Source organism: Dendrobates tinctorius, unplaced genomic scaffold, assembly GCF_039654945.1.
Source record: "Dendrobates tinctorius isolate UK_male_01 unplaced genomic scaffold, ASM3965494v1 ptg000083l, whole genome shotgun sequence".
NCBI classification, from domain to species: Eukaryota; Metazoa; Chordata; class Amphibia; order Anura; family Dendrobatidae; genus Dendrobates; species Dendrobates tinctorius.
In genome coordinates, this window is record NW_027361751.1 from 9,323,096 (window position 1) to 9,338,895 (window position 15,800).

Genomic DNA, 15,800 nt, shown 5'->3' on the forward strand with positions numbered 1-15,800 from the left:
TAAGCCCACACTGTGACACACTCACCCGCTCTGTAAGCCCACACTGTGACACACTCACCCGCTCTGTAAGCCCACACTGTGACACACTCACCCGCTCTGTAAGCCCACACTGTGACACACTCACCCGCTCTGTAAGCCCACACTGTGACACACTCACCCGCTCTGTAAGCCCACACTGTGACAAACTCACCCGCTCTGTAAGCCCACACTGACACACTCACCCGCTCTGTAAGCCCACACTGTGACACACTCACCCGCTCTGTAAGCCCACACTGTGACACACTCACCCGCTCTGTAAGCCCACACTGACACACTCACCCGCTCTGTAAGCCCACACTGTGACACACTCACCCGCTCTGTAAGCCCACACTGTGACACACTCACCCGCTCTGTAAGCCCACACTGTGACACACTCACCCGCTCTGTAAACCCACACTGTGACACACCCGCTCTGTAAGCCCACACTGTGACACACTCACCCGCTCTGTAAGCCCACTGTGACAAACTCACCCGATCTGTAAGCCCACACTGTGACACACTCACCCGCTCTGTAAGCCCACACTGTGACACACTCACCCGCTCTGCAAGCTTACACACTGACACATTTGCCTGCTCTGTAAGCCCACACTGTGACACACTCACCTGCTCTGTAAGCCCACACTGTGACACACTCACCCGCTCTGTAAGCCCACACTGTGACACACTCACCCGCTCTGCAAGCTTACACACTGACACATTTGCCTGCTCTGTAAGCTCGTCCTCTGACATACTAGACAGCTCTGTAAGCCCACACACTGACACACTCGCCCGCTCTGTAAGCTGAGCCCACACACTGACACACTCGCCCGTTCTGCAAACTCACAGTCTGACACCACCTGCTGTGTAAGTCTACACTGTGACACACCCAGATAAAGAAGGAGAAACCTGAGTCCAAAACTACATGCAAGTAAACATCTTTATTAACAGGCAAAAAAGGGGGACAAGCTCAGGGGTACAAAGATTAAAATGAGATAACAAAACCAGTGTCAAGATATAGCCGGATACAAAAAGAAACACCTGTGCAGCTCTATCAATAGCTTCAGAGGGAGGATGGAAGCAAGTGACTGTTATAAATAACAAGAGGCAAAGCAGTAAGTATAAGTAATAGTAGAGGAAAAAGTCTCTCTAGCATACTGTAAAGGCCCCGTCTCACTAAACAATCTCGGTAGCGAGATCGCTGCTGAGTCACAAGTTTTGTGACACAACAGCGATCTCACCAGCGAGATTGCTGTGTGTGACAGCGATCAGCGACCGGCCCCCTGCCGGTATCGCTGATCGCTGGAAGAAATCTCTGGACATTTCTTTGGTCGCTGGTCTCCCGCTGGCCAGCACGCATCGCTGCGTGTGACAGCGGGAGACCAGCGATCAGGTGTAAAAAATAATTAAAAAAATAAAAAATATAGTTATTCTCACCTTCCGACGTCGCGTTCAGCCATCCCGCCTCTCTCCACGCTCCGGTCCCAGTGATCCTTCGCACGAATGACCGCGAGACTTTGTTATCCCGCGAGACTGTGACATCTCGCAGTCATTCGTGCAAAGGATCACTGGGACCGCAGCGTGGAGAGAGGCGGGATGGCTGAACGCGACATCGGAAGGTGAGAATAACTATATTTTTTATTTTGATTCTATTTTTTACAGGATGGCCAGCGATGCCGGGCGCTCGGCATCGCTGTGCTGATCGCTGGTGAAGCTGTCTGTGTGACAGCTCACCAGCGATCACATAGCGATTTACCAGCGATCCTGACACCTTCATATCGGTGTCGGGATCGCTGGTAAGTCGCTTAGTGTGACGGGGCCTTAACATAATATGGGAGTGTAACACTCCTAAATAAAGCCGAGAGCAAGACCATTTAATAACACTATTGCACACTTGCCCCATAAAGTAATAAGGATTATGTCATAAGGATTATGTCATACCCATCATGTTAGCCAGAGAAAGAGACCCCAATGCGCATTTCGCTGTGGAACCGCTTCCTCAGGGGGCACACCCTCCCGCTCTGTAATCTTAGGCTACTTTCACACTTGCGTTTTTTTGCTGCGCGTTTTTTGCGCAGACAAACGCATGGAAAAACGCATCATGCGTTTGTGTGCGTTTTTTTGCGGGTTTTGGTGCGTTTTTAAAAAAAAACACATGCTTTTTTTGCGCATACGTGCGCATTACAATGCGCACGTATGCGCACCCATAGACTATAATGGGTGTTTTGCTGTAAAAAAAAAAACGCATTGCGTGCGCATGTGTTTTTTGGGGGCAAGTCGGACGCACAAAAAATGCAACATGATGCGCACACTACAAAAAAACGCATGTGCATACAAACACGTACAAACGCATGTGTATGCGCACCTATGTTAAAGTATAGGAGGAAAAACACATGCTTTTTTTGCGCTAAAAAAACAGCGCAAAAAAAACGCAACTGTGAAACCAGCCTCACCCTGACATACTCGCCCGCTCTGTAAGCTGACACACTGAGTCGCCTGCTCTGCAAGCCCACACTGTGACACACTCTCCCGCTCTGTTAGTCCACTCTGAAACACTTGCACTCTGTAAGCCCACACACTGATACACTTGTCCGCTCAGTAAGCCCACACACTGACACATGGGTTTTTCTGTCATTACACGAGGGGTACCAACAATTTTGACCACGTGTGTATATACTTATAGAGGACCTATGAATAAAATACACCAGGTGGAGAAATACAGTAGTGCTTAAAAGTTTACATACCCCGGCAGAAGATTTGCTTTCTTGGCCTTTTTTCAGAGAATATGAATGATAACATCAAAACTTTTTCTCCACTCATGGTTAGTGGTTGCGTGAAGCCATTTATTTTCATACTACTGTGTTTTCTCTTTTTAAATCATAATGACAACCCAAAACATCAAAATCACCCCGATCAAAAGTTCACATACCCCATTTCTTAATACCATGAATTGCCCCTTCTAACATCAATCACAGCTTGAAGTCTTTTGTGGTAGATGTGGATGGGGTTCTTTATTTTCTCATATTATAAAGCTGACCACTCTTCTTGGCAAAAAGCCTCCAGTTCCTGTAAATTCCTGGGCTGTCTAGCATGAACTGCGCGCTTGAGATCTCCCCAGAGTGGCTCAATTATATTGAGGTCAGGAGACTGAGATGGCCACTCCAGAACCTTCACTTTGTTCTGCTGTAGCCAGTGACAGGTCAACTTGGCCTTGTGTTTTGGATCATTATCATGTTCGAACGTCCAAGTACATCCCATGCGCAGTTTCCGGGCTGATGATTGCAAATTTGCCTCCACCAGTATTTGCTGATAACGTGGTGCTGCATTCATCAGCGATCCACCTCTGTGCTTTGAATGGTGTTCCTTTCGTCATAGGCCTTGTTGACCTCTCTCCAAATGTAACGTTTATGGTTGTGGCCAAAAAGTTCAATTTTGGTCTCATCACTCCAAATTTCCTTGTTCCAGAAGTTTTGAGGCTTGTCTCTGTGCTGTTTTGCATATTGTAGGCAAGATACTTTGTGGCATTTGCGCAGTAATGGCTTTCTTCTGGCGACTCGACCATGCAGCCCATTTTTCTTCAAGTGCCTCTTTATTGTGCATCTTGAAACAGCCACACCACTAGTTTTCAGAGAGTCCTATATTTCAGCTGATGTTATTTGTGGGTTTTTCATTGCATCCCGAATAATTTTCCTGGCAGTTGTAGACAAAATTTTTGCTGGTCTACCTGACCGTGCTTTTGTTTTTACAGAGAACCCTGAGTTTCAATTCCTTGGATATCTTTTTTTTATCCCTTTCCTGTTTTATACAGTTCAACTACCTTTTCCCGTAGATCCGTTGATAATGCTTTCCCCATGACTCACAATCCAGAAACGTCAGTGGCTGGATAAAAGATGCAAGAGTCTGTCTGGATCCCAGAACCTCACTCAGCTTTTATGCAGACACACTGATTACAAGCAAACAGGTCACAGGTGAGGATGCTACCTTTAGTAGCCATTCAAACCCATTTGTGTCAACTTCTGTGCATGTTATTAGGCCAAAATCATCAGGGTATGTGAACTTTTGATCAGGGTCATTTGGATGTTTTGGGTTGTCATTATGATTTAAAACCCTTTGCACAGTATTGAGTAAAAGCACCCTTTTGAGCTAGTGCAGCCATGAGTCTGCTTGGGAATGATGCAACAAGTTTTTCACACCTGGATTTGGGGATCCTCTGCCATTCTTCCTTCCAGTTCCGTCAGGTTGGATGGTTAATGTTGGTGGACAGCCATTTTCAGGTCTCTCCAGAGATGCTCAATTGGGTTTAGGTCAGGGCTCTGGCTGGGCCAGTCAAGAATGAGCACAGAGTTGTTCTGAAGCCACTCCTTTGTTATTTTAGCTGTGTGCTTTGGGTCATTGTCTTGTTGAAAGGTGAACCTTCAGCCAAGTCTGAGGTCCAGAGCACCCTGGAAGAAGTTTTCATCCAGGATATCTTTGTACTTGGCCGCATTCATGATTTCCTCAATTGCAACCGGTCGTCCTGTCCCTGCAGCTGAAAACACCCCCATAGCATGATGCTGCCATCACGTTTCACTGATGTGATTGTATTGGGCAGGTGATGAGCAGTGCCTGGTTTTCTCCACGCTTAGAATTATCACCAAAAAGTTTTATCTTCATCTCATCAGACCAGAGAATCTTATTTCTCATAGTCTGGGAGTCCTTCATGTGTTTTTCAGGAAACTCTATGCGGGCTTTTACACTCACTGGCCACTTTATTAGGTACACCATGCTAGTAAGGGGTTGGACCCCCTTTTGCCTTCAGAACTGCCTCAATTCTTCGTGGCAGAGATTCAACAAGGTGCTGGAAGCATTCCTCAGAGATTTTGGACCATATTGACATGATGGCATCACACAGTTGGCGCAGATTTGTCGGCTGCACATCCCTGATGCGAATCTCCCGTTCCACCACATCCCAAAGATGCTCTATTGGATTGAGATCTGGTGACTGAGGAGGCCATTTGAGTACAGTAAACTCATTGTCATGTTCAAGAAACCAATCTGAGATGATTCGAGCTTTATGACATGGCGCATTATCCTGCTGAAAGTAGCCATCAGATGTTGGGTACATTGTGGTCATAAAGGGATGGACATGGTCAGCAACAATACTCAGGTAGGCTGTGGCGTTGCAACGATGCTCAATTGGTACCAAGGGGCCCAAAGAGTGCCCAGAAAAAATTCCCCACACCATGACACCACCACCACCAGCCTGAACCGTTGATACAAGGCACAATGGATCCATGCTTTCATGTTGTTTACGCCAAATTCTGACCCTACCATCCGAATGTCGCAGCAGAAATCGAGACTCATCAGACCAGGCAACGTTTTTCCAATCTTCTACTGTCCAATTTCGATGAGCTTGTGCAAATTGTAGCCTCAGTTTCCTGTTCTTAGCTGAGAGGAGTGGTACCCAGTGTGGTCTTCTGCTGCTGTAGCCCATCTGCCTCAAAGTTCGACGCACTGTGCGTTCAGAGATGCTCTTCTGCCTACCTTGGTTGTAACGGGTGGCAATTTGAGTCACTGTTGCCTTTCTATCAGCTCGAACCAGTCTGCCCATTCTCCTCTGACCTCTGGCATCAACATGGCATTTCCGGCCACAGAACTGCCGCTCACTGGATTTTTTTTCTTTTTCGGACCATTCTCTGTAAACCCTAGAGATGGTTGTGCGTGAAAATCCCAGTAGATCAGCAGTTTCTGAAATTCTCAGACCAGCCCTTCTGGCACCAACAATCATGCCACGTTCAAAGGCACTCAAATCACCTTTCTTCCCCATACTGATGCTCGGTTTGAACTGCAGGAGATTGTCTTGACCATGTCTACATGCCTAAATGCACTGAGTTGCCGCCATGTGATTGGCTGATTAGAAATTAAGTCTTAACACACAGTTGGACAGGTGTACCTAATAAAGTGGCCAGTGAGTGTATATGTCTGGCACTGAGGAGAGGCTACTGTTGGGCCACTCTGCCATAAAGGCCCAACTGGTCTATACTTATAAACATGTGATATTTCAATTTTTCTTTTTTAATAAATTTGCAAAAATGTCTACATTTCTTTTTTTTCAGTCAAGATGGGGTGCAGAGTGTACATTAATGAGAAAATGTTTTTAACTTTTTTGAATTTACCAAATGGCTGCAATTAAACAAAGAGTAAAAAATTTAAAGGGATCCGAATACTTTCCATACCCACTGTAATTCTTTTCTCACCATGGTTTTAACTTAAATAGGGCTCTGATTGGGTTGTCAGCACCACACCTATTTGTTAGCTTGTAAGGCTAAGTGCACACGTACCGGAACTCTCGCGGAAATTACCGCTAGAATTCCGGAATTCCATTCCGCGTGAAAATCGCATTTTAAATTCCCGCAATTTTCCCGCGGAAAAACTAGCATTTTGCAAGCGTATTTAGCTTGCAGAATGCTAGCGTTTTCCAAGCGATCTGTAGCATCGCTTGGAGAACTGATTGACAGGTTGGTCACACTCGTCAAACATAGTGTTTGACAAGTGTGACCAACTTTTTACTACTGAGGCCGCCTATGCAGCATCAGTAGTAAAAGATAAAATGTAAAAAAAAATAAAAAATGGTGTTATTCTTACCTTCCGACGTCCCGCGCATCCGTTCCCAGTAATCCTTTGCAAAAATGCCCGCGATGACGTCCGTTCTCGCGGGATCGCGATGTCTCGCGGTAATTCGCGATGACGTCGCGCGAATGACCGTGAGACTTCGTGATCCCGCGAGAACGGATACCATCGCGGGCATTTTCGCAAAGGCTTACTGGGACCGGGAGCGTGGAGAGAGGCGTGAAGGTTGCGCGGGACGCCGGAAGGTGAGAATAACAATATTTTTTATTTTAAATTCTATTTTTTACAGGGATATGGTACCCAAAGCCCGGAGGACAGTCTCCTCTCCTCCGGACCGTGGGTACCATCCGCAATTGTTCTGCTTACTTTCCGCATGGTGTGCACAGCCACATGCGGGAAGTAAGTGGAACAATGCATTCCTATGGGTGCGGGATCGCCGCGATTCCGCAAAATTAATGAGCATGCTGCGGTTTTTACCGCAAAGCGATTCCGCCGCGGTAAAAACCGCAGCATTAGCACAGCATTGCGGAATCCCATAGGAATGCATGGGATGCTTATTTTTTGCGTTTTCGCTGCAAAATCGCGCGGTTAAAACCGCCGCGGAAACGCGAAAAAAACGCCACGTGTGAACTCAGCCTAAATATCAGGACTGCATCCCCCTAGGAGATATTCTCCAATAGACGCAGTAGCCCTGCTTGTGGATTAGTATAGCTGTATACCTCCTACTAACTTTGCTGGTGCAGGAGCTTCCACCAAGATAAGTTATTCTTTTTGGGCAAATACAATGTATGGTATTTGGGATCTGATAGTGGCACCTGAACTGTATTAGTGTGGATAGATTTGTACATTGACTATTGTAATCTGGGCAGCAGTCTTCCTTTTGATTAAGATTTTGTAGGATATTTATTATCCACAAATATTATTATTTGATGTTGATAATACTGTTGTCCCATTATCATACAGCCAACAGAATTCCCTTTCCTGATCCATCAATAATATTCTCTTATACATGTGTTGTACGTTAATAAAGCCTGTTTTTGATCAGACTGTCATTTTGTTATTTATTCTGAATGCCCAAACTCTGACACACTTGCCCGCTCTGTAAGCTCACACACTGACACACTTGCACGCTCTGTAAGCTCACCCGCTGACACACTCACCTGATATGTAAGCCCACTCTGACACACTCGCCTGTTCTGTAAGCCTACACTCTGAACACTTGCTCCCTCTGTAAGCCTACACTCTGACACACTTGCCCGCTCTGTAAGCCTACACTCTGACACACTCGCCCGCTCTGTAAGCTCACATACTGACATACTCGCCATCTCTGTAAGCCCAGACTGATACACTTGCCCGCTCTGTAAGCCTGCACTCTGACACACTCGCCTACTCTGTAAGCTCACAGTCTGACACACTCGCCCACTCTGTAAGCCCACTCTGACACACTCACCCGTTCTGTAAGTCTACACTCTGACACACTCGCCCGCTCTGTAAGCTCACATACTGACATACTCGCCATCTCTGTAAGCCCAGACTGATACACTCGCCCGCTCTGTAAGTCTGCACTCTGACACACTCGCCTGCTTTGTAAGCTCACAGTCTGACACACTCGCCCACTCTGTAAGCCCACTCTGACACACTCACCCGTTCTGTAAGTCTACACTCTGACACACTCGCCCGCTCTGTAAGCTCACACACTGACACACTCGCCCGCTCTGTAAGCTCACCCTGACATACTCGCTCGTTCTGTAAGTTCACACACTGACACACTTGAACACTCTGTAAGCTCACCCTGACATACTCACCTGCCCTGTAAGCTCACACACTGTCATACTCGCCCGCTCAGTAAGCCTACACTCTGACACACTTGCCAGCTCTGTAAGCCTACACTATGACATACTAGCCTGCTTTGTAAGCTCACACACTGACATAGTCGGCTGCTCTGTAAGCCCACACTGACACACTTTCCCACTCTGTAAGCTCACACTGTGACACACTCGCCCGCTCTGTAAGCTCACCCTGTGACATACTCGCCCGCTCTGTAAGCTCACACTGTGACACACTCGCCCGCACTGTATGCTCACCCTGTGATACACTCGCCCACTCTGTAAACTCACACACTGACACACTTGCCAATTCTTTAAGCTCATACTGTAACACACTCGCCCGCACTGTAAGCTCACACTGTGACACACTCGCCCGCTCTGTAAACTCACACTGTGACACACTCGCCTGCTCTGTAAGCTCACCCTGTGACATACTCGCCCACTCTCTAAGCTCACACTCTGACATACTCGCCCGCTCTGTAAGTGTACACTCTCACATGTGTCTAATGCTATACTCACACTACTGCCATGGCCTCCATCCTTGAAGGGAACCTGTCATGTCACCAAATGTTATTTACCTGCAGATATACAAGTTATTAGTGTTACAATGCCTTCTGGCCGCCATACTGAGAGTATGGATACAAGTAGAAAATGAACTTTATTCCTCCCAGGAGCAGCCGGCTTTCAGTCGAAGGGGTGTGCATGAAGCATCTTCAACCACTGCTCAGCACAGTGATGGGTGGCTGTGAGCTCACCCCAGAAGTTTGACAGTTCGCGGTGCAGTGCATATGTGCCAGACAAGCTGTCATTTAAAGTGCCGCTGCATGCTTACAGCCGTCGCTCACTGTGTACTGAGCGGTGACTGTAGACGCTCCATACACTCTTCTATGACTGAAAGCCGTCGGCTCCCGGGAGGAATAAAGTTCATTTTCTCGTGGGTGCTGCACTTACAGTAAGGAAGCCAGACAGCATTGTAACGCTATTAACTTGCAGATTATCTCTTCATCAGCAGGTTAATAGCTTTTAGGGACATTGCAGGATCCCTTTATGCATTTTCGGGGTGAGTCTCCCTTAATGTTTTCCTGCTGCAACCAATTAATCGATTTTCAGTTTTGCGATTTCAATATTTCCTCCACTTTATCCCCAAGGTCAGACCTTTGTTATTTTATCGTCAAAATAGCCGTATAAGGGCTTATTTATACGGGACAAATTGTGTTTTTAAACTACATTAATCACTTTATCATATAATGTACTAAAACATGGCATCAAAATTCCAATTGAACGAGTGAAAAAACGAAGTTCTTCCATTTTTTTTTTCTATCTTAAGTATTGACTGTTAGGGTATGACTACGGCAATCCCAAACTTGTTTTTTTTACTTCTTTTAAAAAAGGTTTCTAAAAAATGTTTGTCTTGTGTCTCCATTTTCTGACATTCAAACTTTTTTTAATGTTTCCATGGATGGAGCACTGCGCGGGCTTAGGGGCGGACATATGATTGATGCAACCTGTGCAGCCACACAGGGGTCCAAGAGGTAAGGGGGGCAATTTCTACCTCCAAAGCAGGTCGAATTGTGCATTATGATAAGCTATAGGACTGTAAATGGCCCATATATTGTTCTTCCGTCTGTGTCCGCCAGCGCATGGGCGTGATGGCGAGCTGAAGTTTCTATTGATGACATTAGGGAGGTGTACAAAAACTGTAATTGTTTATTTTTTATACCATTATCCATAAAACCTTATTCAAAACCAAAATGATGAGAGGGCCAGACCCTGATTCCAGCGATTTGTCACTTAGTGGGATGCTGCTATAGTTTTGATAAAATTATTGCTTTAGCTGATTATCACTAGAGGACTAGTAAACCTGCTGCCAGGTAGTCCTACATATTCATGCTCCTCAATCGGATCAGAAAAGCAAATGTTAATGCGAGCAGAGCCTTGGTGTAGTGTTGCAGACACTTGGCCTGGAGACATTAGAATTTTTATGACGTTCAACACTATGAATGTGACTGATGACACAGATCTGGTTTCTGTGAATTTCTGCGGATACAATATTCCCATTGTGTTCACATTCACTGTGATTTCACCGGGGCCTCATTGCGAGCATGATACCGAGCCTTTGCCTACTCTGTAGAGGCCACAAAACTTTTATTGTATCTGAGCCTGATGTCAGGCTCCGCTCCACATTACCGAGTCCCATGTATGGGCTGCACTATAGCATTGATGCGGCCGGATAGGTGTTATTCACAAGACTGGTAAGTGGCCATCAGACGCTGGTGTTGCTCATGGGAACGGTGGATCAAGATGGTGGTAGAAGTGGTTCCCATACCAGTCAGGCACTCACCTACCATCATTGGCATACACAGCCAGAGCTGTGATGTCAGCCCGTACCCCAGAGCTGTGCTGTCAGGCCTTACCCCAGAGCTGTGATGTCACCCCCGTACCCCAGTGCTGTGATGTCACCCCGTACCCCAGAGCTGTGATGTCAGGCTGTACCCCAGTGCTGTGATGTCAGGCCGTACCCCAGTGCTGTGATGTCAGGCCGTACCCCAGAGCTGTGATGTCAGGCCGTACCCCAGAGCTGTGATGTCAGGCCGTACCCCAGAGCTGTGATGTCAGGCCGTCCCCCAGTGCTGTGATGTCAGGCTGTACCCCAGTGCTGTGATGTCAGGCCGTACCCCAGAGCTGTGATGTCACCCCGTACCCCAGAGCTGTGATGTGTGGCCGTACCCCAGAGCTGTGATGTCAGGACGTACCCTAGAGCTGTGATGTCACCCCCGTACCCCAGTGCTGTGATGTCACCCCGTACCCCAGAGCTGTGATGTGAGGCCGTACTCCAGTGCTGTGATATCACCCTGTACCCCAGAGCTGTGATGCCAGGCTGTACCCCAGTGCTGTTATGTCAGGCTGTACCCCAGTGCTGTGATGTCAGGCTGTACCCCAGTGCTGTGATGTCAGACTGTACCCCAGAGCTGTGCTGTCAGGCTGTACCCCAGTGCTGTGATGTCAGGCTGTACCCCAGAGCTGTGCTGTCAGGATGTACCCCAGTGCTGTGATGTCACCCCCGTACCCCAGTGCTGTGATGTCACCCCCGTACCCCAGTGCTGTGATGTGACCCCCGTACCCCAGTGCTGTGATGTCACCCCCGTACCCCAGTGCTGTGATGTCACCCCCGTACCCCAGTGCTGTGATGTCAGGCCGTACCCCAGTGCTGTGATGTCAGGCCGTACCCCAGAGCCGTGCTGTCAGGCTGTACCCCAGTGCTGTGATGTCAGGCCGTACCACAGAGCTGTGATGTCAGGCCGTACCCCAGAGCTGTACTGTCAGGCCGTACCCCAGTGCTGTGATGTCAGGCCGTACCCCAGAGCTGTGATGTCAGGACGTACCCCAGAGCTGTGATGTCACCCCCGTACCCCAGAGCTGTGCTGTCACCCCCGTACCCCAGTGCTGTGATGTCACCCCCGTACCCCAGTGCTGTGATGTCACCCCGTACCCCAGTGCTGTGATGTCACCCCCGTACCCCAATGCTGTGATGTCACCCCCGTACCCCAGTGCTGTGATGTCACCCCCGTACCCCAGTGCTGTGATGTCAGGCCGTACCCCAGAGCTGTGCTGTCAGGCCGTACCCCAGTGCTGTGATGTCAGGCCGTACCACAGTGCTGTGATGTCAGGCCGTACCCCAGTGCTGTGATGTCAGGCCGTACCCCAGTGCTGTGATGTCAGCCCCGTACCCCAGTGCTGTGATGTCACCCCCGTACTGTGATGTCACCCCTGTACCGTGATGTCACCCCCGTACCCCAGTGCTGTGATGTCAGGCCGTACCCCAGAGCTGTGTTGTCAGGCCGTACACCAGAGGTGTGATGTCAGGACGTACCCCAGAGCTGTGATGTCAGGACGTACCCCAGAGCTGTGATGTCACCCCCACACCCCAGTGCTGTGATGTCACCCCCGTACCCCAGTGCTATGATGTCACCCCGTACCCCAGTGCTGTGATGTCAGGCTGTACCCCAGTGCTGTGATGTCACCCCCGTACCCCAGAGCTGTGCTGTCAGGCCGTACCCCAGTGCTGTGATGTCACCCCCGTACCCCAGTGCTGTGATGTCAGGCCGTACCCCAGAGCTGTGCTGTCAGGCTGTACCCCAGTGCTGTGATGTCACCCCCGTACCCCAGTGCTGTGATGTCAGGCTGTACCCCAGTACTGTGATGTCACCCCCGTACCCCAGAGCTGTGCTGTCAGGCCATACCCCAGAACTGTGACGTCAGGCCGTACCCCAGTGCTGTGATGTCACCCCCGTACCCCAGTGCTGTGATGTCAGGCCGTACCCCAGAGCTGTGCTGTCAGGCTGTACCCCAGTGCTGTGATGTCACCCCCGTACCCCAGTGCTGTGATGTCACCCTCGTACCCCAGTGCTGTGATGTCACCCCCGTATCCCAGTGCTGTGATGTCACCCCGTACCCCAGTGCTGTGATGTCACCTCTGTACCCCAGTGCTGTGATGTCAGCCCCGTACCCCAGTGCTGTGATGTCACCCCCGTACTGTGATGTCACCCCCGTACCGTGATGTCACCCCCGTACCCCAGTGCTGTGATGTCAGGACGTACCCCAGAGCTGTGATGTCAGGACGTACCCCAGAGCTGTGATGTCACCCCCACACCCCAGTGCTGTGATGTCACCCCCGTACCCCAGTGCTGTGATGTCACCCCGTACCCCAGTGCTGTGATGTCAGGCTGTACCCCAGTGCTGTGATGTCACCCCCGTACCCCAGAGCTGTGCTGTCAGGCCATACCCCAGAACTGTGACGTCAGGCCGTACCCCAGTGCTGTGATGTCACCCCCGTACCCCAGTGCTGTGATGTCAGGCCGTACCCCAGAGCTGTGCTGTCAGGCTGTACCCCAGTGCTGTGATGTCATCCCCGTACCCCAGTGCTGTGATGTCAGGCTGTACCCCAGTGCTGTGCTGTCAGGCTGTACCCCAGTGCTGTGATGTCACCCCCATACCCCAGTGCTGTGATGTCACCTCCGTACCCCAGTGCTGTGATGTCACCCCCGTACCCCAGTGCTGTGATGTCACCCCCATACCCCAGTGCTGTGATGTCACCTCCGTACCCCAGTGCTGTGATGTCACCCCCGTACCCCAGTGCTGTGATGTCACCCCCGTACCCCAGTGCTGTGATGTCACCCCGTACCCCAGTGCTGTGCTGTCAGGCTGTACCCCAGTGCTGTGATGTCACCCCCGTACCCCAGTGCTGTGATGTCACCCCGTACCCCAGTGCTGTGATGTCACCCGTACCCCATTGCTGTGAGGTCAGGCCGTACCCCAGTGCTGTGATGTCACCCCGTACCCCAGTGCTGTGATGTCACCCCGTACCCCTGTGCTGTGATGTCACCCCGTACCCCAGTGCTGTGCTGTCAGGTTGTACCCCAGTGCTGTGATGTCACCCCGTACCCCAGTGCTGTGATGTCAGGATGTACCCCAGTGCTGTGATGTCACCCCCGTACCCCAGTGCTGTGATGTCACCCCGTACCCCAGTGCTGTGATGTCAGCCCCGTAGCCCAGTGCTGTGATGTCACCCCCGTACCCCAGTGCTGTGATGTCACCCCGTACCCCAGTGCTGTGCTGTCAGGCTGTACCCCAGTGCTGTGATGTCACCCCCGTACCCCAGTGCTGTGATGTCACCCCGTACCCCAGTGCTGTGATGTCACCCGTACCCCAGTGCTGTGATGTCACCCCCGTACCCCAGTGCTGTGATGTCAGGCTGTACCCCAGTACTGTGATGTCACCCCCGTACCCCAGAGCTGTGCTGTCAGGCCATACCCCAGAACTGTGACGTCAGGCCGTACCCCAGTGCTGTGATGTCACCCCCGTACCCCAGTGCTGTGATGTCAGGCTGTACCCCAGTGCTGTGATGTCACCCCCGTACCCCAGTGCTGTGATGTCACCCTCGTACCCCAGTGCTGTGATGTCACCCCCGTATCCCAGTGCTGTGGTCACCCCGTACCCCAGTGCTGTGATGTCACCTCCGTACCCCAGTGCTGTGATGTCAGCCCCGTACCCCAGTGCTGTGATGTCACCCCCGTACTGTGATGTCACCCCCGTACCGTGATGTCACCCCCGTACCCCAGTGCTGTGATGTCAGGCCGTACCCCAGAGCTGTGCTGTCAGGCCGTACCCCAGAGCTGTGATGTCAGGACGTACCCCAGAGCTGTGATGTCAGGACGTACCCCAGAGTTGTGATGTCACCCCCACACCCCAGTGCTGTGATGTCACCCCCGTACCCCAGTGCTGTGATGTCACCCCGTACCCCAGTGCTGTGATGTCACCCCGTACCCCAGTGCTGTGATGTCAGGCTGTACCCCAGTGCTGTGATGTCACCCCCGTACCCCAGAGCTGTGCTGTCAGGCCATACCCCAGAACTGTGACGTCAGGCCGTACCCCAGTGCTGTGATGTCACCCCTGTACCCCAGTGCTGTGATGTCAGGCCGTACCCCAGAGCTGTGCTGTCAGGCTGTACCCCAGTGCTGTGATGTCATCCCCGTACCCCAGTGCTGTGATGACACCCGTACCCCAGTGCTGTGATGTCAGGCTGTACCCCAGTGCTGTGCTGTCAGGCTGTACCCCAGTGCTGTGATGTCACCCCCGTACCCCAGTGCTGTGATGTCACCTCCGTACCCCAGTGCTGTGATGTCACCCCCGTACCCCAGTGCTGTGATGTCACCCCCGTACCCCAGTGCTGTGATGTCACCCCGTACCCCAGTGCTGTGCTGTCAGGCTGTACCCCAATGCTGTGATGTCACCCCCGTACCCCAGTGCTGTGATGTCACCCCGTACCCCAGTGCTGTGATGTCACCCGTACCCCATTGCTGTGAGGTCAGGCCGTACCCCAGTGCTGTGATGTCACCCCGTACCCCAGTGCTGTGATGTCACCCCGTACCCCTGTGCTGTGATGTCACCCCGTACCCCAGTGCTGTGCTGTCAGGTTGTACCCCAGTGCTGTGATGTCACCCCGTACCCCAGTGCTGTGATGTCAGGATGTACCCCAGTGTTGTGATGTCACCCCCGTACGCCAGTGCTGTGATGTCACCCCGTACCCCAGTGCTGTGATGTCACCCCGTACCCCAGTGCTGTGATGTCAGCCCCGTACCCCAGTGCTGTGATGTCACCTCCGTACCCCAGTGCTGTGATGTCACCCCGTACCCCAGTGCTGTGATGTCACCCCCGTACCCCAGTGCTGTGATGTCACCCCGTACCCCAGTGCTGTGCTGTCAGGCTGTACCCCAGTGCTGTGATGTCACCCCTGTACCCCAGTGCTGTGATGTCAGGCCGTACCCCAGAGCTGTGCTGTCAGGCTGTACC

At 50.9% G+C, this 15,800-nt stretch overlaps 1 protein-coding gene across 1 annotated transcript in view; it reads left to right on the forward strand.

Annotated features, from left to right (window-relative positions):
• Positions 1 to 1,111: 1,111 nt before the first annotated feature.
• The window catches only part of HMGCR (3-hydroxy-3-methylglutaryl-CoA reductase), a 54,504-nt gene continuing 39,815 nt past the window's right edge, over positions 1,112 to 15,800 (forward strand). Inside the window, exon 1 of the mRNA XM_073584093.1 lies at positions 1,112 to 1,130. The gene's annotated coding sequence lies outside the window, so the exon portion shown is untranslated. The remainder of the gene's footprint in view (positions 1,131 to 15,800) is intronic.